We start from the raw sequence: 5895 nt of genomic DNA on the forward strand, positions 1-5895 counted from the left end.
ATATATACACATATATGTATATATATATATGTGTGTGTATGTATATATGTATGTGTGTATATATATATATATATGAGTTTAGATTCACTCAGCTGAGCCTCTGTGTGTTCAAATCTTGAACTTGCATTTTCTCAAAACCAAACACAGAGGGAACCGTGACCTTGGAAAATCTGCATATTATGGGATGCTGAAATGACTGGTACTATGCATAAAGTGATTTACACACATGCTCACTGTAGAGTTTCTTCAGGTCTCATGTGAAAAGTTTGCCATGGAAACTTGCTTAATGTGGTGACCAGTCTGACTGTCCTGGAGATCTTTTTAAATCCACTGCGTGACAGAACTTTATTCTGAAGGTCTTAGAAAACTCTTCAGATTTTACCAGAGTGGTGAGTACATAAGCTTTTTTTATTGGTAATGTTTTAAAGAGGATCAGAAGTGCCCAAAAAAAGACAGAAATCCTGTACTTTATTTTCCACTTCTGGGACCTTTCAGAAGCCAGTGTCATTAAACTCCAGTTCATTTATGTCCTAAACATCAAAGGGATTTCACAACAAACACTACATTAACCTTCAGGCCACCACTTTCCTTGAGTACACTCAACTAAACAAAAGAAATAAGGAGACATTTTGAGGATTGGGACAATGTCTTTCACTTTAATTACGTGATTTTATATCATGAGCCCTTAGCAGCCTGTGCCTGTGAATGATATCACAGGCACAGGCCTGATTTAAAGACTATTTAAAAGTCTTTAAATCAAATAATAACATGTCTGTGTGAGGGAGGGATATGGAGCAATGAACAGAGCCTTTCAAAATAAAGTATTGTGAGGTATTATGGTGTTAGCGTCATGTGCTGACACATAAATATAAAGTTAAATCCTCTTAAATGAACAGTCCTATTACTGCAGGCAGTAATTTAACATCCATGCTTATATCAGAGCTCCTCTGTCTGAGCAGACCTCTTCAACTGTTCACATTTAGTTACAGTCGGGCCAACACAACCTCATTTTTATAATCAGACTGTGATTCCCATTGTTTTCTGTTTTGCACATTTCACCTCATAAATGTCAAACAATCACTGTCGGTTACTGCACACGAGGTCAACATGAAGTATCTGGCTTTATTTTCATTGGAGTATTTTTAGTTTTAGTGGAAATAGTAGCAGGATTTCCAGGACAGTCCTGCCTACATAAAAAGAACACACACTTATAAAGCTTAGGCAGAAACCCTCAGGTGTGTGTGTGTGGTTATTTGAAACCAGTAAGGCAGTGTATCTTCCTCTGCCTTATCTCTTATCTGAATAACATTCTTCAAACTTGGCAATCTGGCTTTGACACGTGTTTTCCAAACAGCTTTTTTTCATCCAAGCCTCAAGCAGAGAAAAAACTCCATTAATCAGAGGCTGAACTCTTGAAATCCACTCACAGATACAAACATGGGTTTTATTGTAATCAGAAACAGGCCAAGAAAACTCTTATCTATACTGACTGTAAAAAGTTGAGGTTTAACCAGAATATTCGAAAACAATGGGTTCAAATGTCCAGCACGAGGTCTGCAGCAGAGTTTTCAACAGTCACAGTCACAATCGGACCGATTTCCATGGATTTCAGAGGACTCGGATTCCACATTAGCAATTTCTTTTAATACGCAGTTTTGTTTTGTATACGGCTAAATTATCAACATTAATACAAAATGTCAAAAAATACCCACAAAAATATGAAGAGCGACATGACATAATTATTCAGTTTCCCTCTGCATACAGTTTTTTAGTACTGCTGAATCCTTAATTCATTTTAATTAGGTTGGAGCCACAGCTTCCACTCCACACCTGCTGTAGCTGACACTGTCTGTGGTGAAATCCTGCATGCAGCACTTTTTGTGCACAAACTTGTACTTTAAAGGAAAAATGTGACCCTTATTATGGCTATTATCTTTACTGACTATAACAGGCTCCACATGCATGCATACATGCATCCAACAAAACAATAAAAGCTTACATAAAAAGACACATACCCTAACCATAAAGCATAATATCAACATCAGGCGGTTGAGACTGAGCATGTGCATTCCCTCTGCTCAGTGTCCACCACGGCTGAATTCAATGTACTAAACAAGTTTAGGCTTATCTATTTTTTAAAGACTCTTCTGTGGGACAAAGACATTTTTCCAACCTTGGCGATTTTTAGGTGAATGTAAGCTGTTCTTTAGTTATAAAAAGAAATGTGACACACCCAGGAAATTAGATTTATTGGACGGGTCCCCACTTGTCACAAGCCACGAGAACTGGCTTGATGAATGCAAATGGTTTCTTTTCAATGAAAGAAACACAAAGAAAGAACTTAAACAAACCAAGGCATGTGTACAGTAGCTGTGTGACTGCAAGAGTGATGAGGCCGTGAATGTTTTATTGTTTAGTGCGAGGAAACTTGTGTCTCAGAAAGGAGAGCCACATGGTAACTGAGCCATAAGTTCTTTTGTACATTATATAAGCTGTGATTACAACAGCTTATAAATGCATCTAACAGGGTACAATTACAAATGCATATCAAAAACTGAAGCAGCGTCTGCATAAGGTGTGGGCTGACCGGACCCCAACAAACTAAATGTGGGGCAAAGGGCATGTTTGTGTGGGACAATGCAGGACACATGAAATTTTGATATAAATAAAAAAACTATGCAGGTTAAAGGCATGGCATCGACAAATATACTGCATTTTATCACAATGAACTTAATTTGTGTAGCACTTTTAGAAAATACAACAACAAAGAGCTTGTTGCAATGTTACAACCCAAATATATATAAATTACATTACATTGATACACACACAAAAAAGGAAAAACAACATTCCTCACATTTGAAAAGTGAGAAACAAAATCTTGATTATTTCTGTGAAGAGGTGAATACGGGAATTTGTGATTCACTAATCAGTTCCAGTTTTGACACGATTTGACAGCTACAGCCTCAGATTCAGCAGCGCGTAGAGCCACCTTTAGCAGCAGTAACTTGGAGTAACTGTTTCCTGTATGACTTTATCGGTCTCTGACATCATTGTGAAGGAATTTTGGGTCACTCTTCTTAATAACAAAGCTTCAGTTCATTGATTTTTGCAGGAATTTGTTCATTCACAGCTTTCTTAAGGTCCCGCCACAGCATTTCAATCAGGATGAAGCTTTAACTGGGCCATTAGTTCTTTTGTTTTTCAGCCATTCTGATGCAGATTTGCTGCTGTGCTTGGAATCATTGTCCTGTTGCATGACACAATGTGGACAAAGGTTTAGCAGACAGACGGCCTCACATTTAACTTTAAAATACTTTGGCATACAGGGGAGTTCAGTGACTCCAAACTGCCCAGGCTCTGTGACTGTGAAACAAGCCCAAATCATTGCCCTTCACCAGTGTGTTGGCATTTGTGCTGATATGCTATGTTTAGTTTTCACCAAACGTGATACTGTGAATTATGCCCAAACATCTCCACTTTTGTCACATTGTTCCATTTATTTAACACGCTAAGTGAGGCCTGTAGAGCCTGAGATATGGCCCTTGAGTTTTTTGCACGGTTTGACCTTGGGGACGTTCAGGGCTGGAAGATTGTGCCACGTCCTCCAGTCTCCAAAAAACACAGAAGGACTTTTTTCTGTGTTGAAAAAAGAAGGAACTTGAGTTAAACTTTGTGTTATAGATGGTTTACATTCCTAAAACGTTTACATCTGCCTACATTTTTATTTTCTCTCCTCATTCAAATTAAATAAAGGCAAGTGTACAACATTTTTAAGCTTTTTTAAATTTATATTTATTTCATATTTAATTGTGTATTAGTATCATTGTAGTGGGTGTTTTGACTTTTAAGCATGTTTAGACTTCATCTCAAACATGAAGTGAAATCATTAATTACTTCTAAAAATAACAACAAAAACAAAACAACAACAACAGCAAGCAATTAATTGCTTAGTTATAAAAACTCTACATGTGATGTTTTTTGTGGCTTTCTGGATCTGTAAATGCTCACATGATGAAAGCAAATCAGTGAATGTGGAAAAACTGAGACATGTAGTTATAAAGCTTTTCCTGGGCGTCGGTATAGCCCACCAGGTTGAGCGGGTGACCAAATGTGATAAGAATATTGCAGAAACCTGCGTTAGAGTCAACCCTGAAGCCATTTACTGTAAGTTTCTTGTTTCAATAAAGGCTAAAAAGCCCAAAAAGAAATAGCTTTTTCTTAAAACGTCTCAGGTTGTTCATCATTTTGGATCAGTTTGACTCATTAAATGTGAATGTTTTCAGAATGTACTTTCACTAAAAGGAAGAAGTGAAAAGCTGTTTTTTTTAATTATGTATTTTACAATTGATCAAATTTGACGGCATATAACTCCTGCACTAAAATTAGTTTAACAGCCCTATAAACATGTGAGACACTGTCAAAATAATTTGGGAAGAATCGGATAAAAATGCAGAGCAGCTCAACATGCCATGTGACACCGAGTCACCACTCTTGTAGTATTTTTCCATGGTTGTCTAACAGATTACTCCTTCCACCTCTTCATCTGTAAATTTCCTTTATTGTGATGTTATAATCTTAAGCAGTGTCGCTGATCTTACAGTTTATGCTTTTATAATTGCGTTCACGTGCATTTGTATTTGTATTGGAGTTTTATTGGTGTTGTATAAGTGTTATAGGTAACTACACCTAAACTAAAATCTAGAACTACAGTACAATACTGTGGAAAGGTCTTGCACCACATCAACTTTCTTGGAATTATTTTAAGGTGCTCTCAGGCTTTTTGGAGCTTTTTTTTGGAAATTGGCTGCTTTTTCACTCACTTCCGGTGCGGTCCTTGTACCTGATAAATTGTAGAGGAATGTTTGTTGTTGCCGTTATTGTTTGTTAAGCCACTTAACAGTAACCTATGAATCATTCTGACATTAAAAAAGTGTTGTGTCTAGACATAACAGACAATTTAGCAAAGAATAAATTTAAAATTCTATCTTTAGGCACTTTGTTATAAGCACCTTATCACAAAACACATCATTTGTTTCCATTTCTGTAGTTGAATCAAAGGAAAATCACACCGTTTGACAGATAAAAAAATAGTTTGTTTGTTTTTTGTTTGTTTTTTTTTACCAACAAAGTGAATCCCAAAGATCTATTAGCTGAAAGCTTCATATCTTGGCATGGTGTGCATTTTGTCCTTAAAAACTGGAGAAAGCTGGACACATGTAGGACAAAACAAGAAGTGTCAGGCTTAAAATGTTAACTCACAGCAGGTGGACATTATGTAAAAGCCCTGTCCTTGTGGCAACACTTCTTACAGCGTGATAAATGTAAAGTTTTTGGTTCGAACTGTTGTTAATGTGTATGGAGGAGGTAGGATAGAGGTACAGCACTGACCAGTGAAATCATCTTTCTGTCAGTGTAAAGAAGTTTAATCACAATCAAAAGAAGCGCAATTACACCAATACATATCAGTCTTTTTGTATGATACAGAAATGCTGCTTTGGGTTTAAATTGTGAGAAATAAATATGCAAATTTACAGAAAAGGTTCATTACACAGACGGTCGTCTTTATTTGTCTTAATTTTAATGGTGAAGACACTGTAAAAATCATAAATATATATAGCAGATAGTGTAAAAAATACAACCGTTCTGTCATTTTACTTTGGTGTAGTATGAGTGGTCATGAGTGAGGTAGAAAAGTCATAAAATCTTTGAAAATACAGTTAAAAGTCTAAAATTTATGCCCACATTCACGTTTTTCAAAGCCATCCAGTGGGCCATGTGGGAGTCTTTGGTGGGCCAATTCTGGCCCCTGGGCCTTGTTGGGCATCCCAGCTCTTTAGCTCAGAAACACTGCAGACTCTCTACCATGGTTTGGGGCTGTAGCCAGTGATATTAGAG

Source organism: Pundamilia nyererei, unplaced genomic scaffold (genome assembly GCF_000239375.1).
Source record: "Pundamilia nyererei isolate P.nyererei 1_Seehausen unplaced genomic scaffold, PunNye1.0 scaffold00112, whole genome shotgun sequence".
NCBI classification, from domain to species: domain Eukaryota; kingdom Metazoa; phylum Chordata; class Actinopteri; order Cichliformes; family Cichlidae; genus Pundamilia; species Pundamilia nyererei.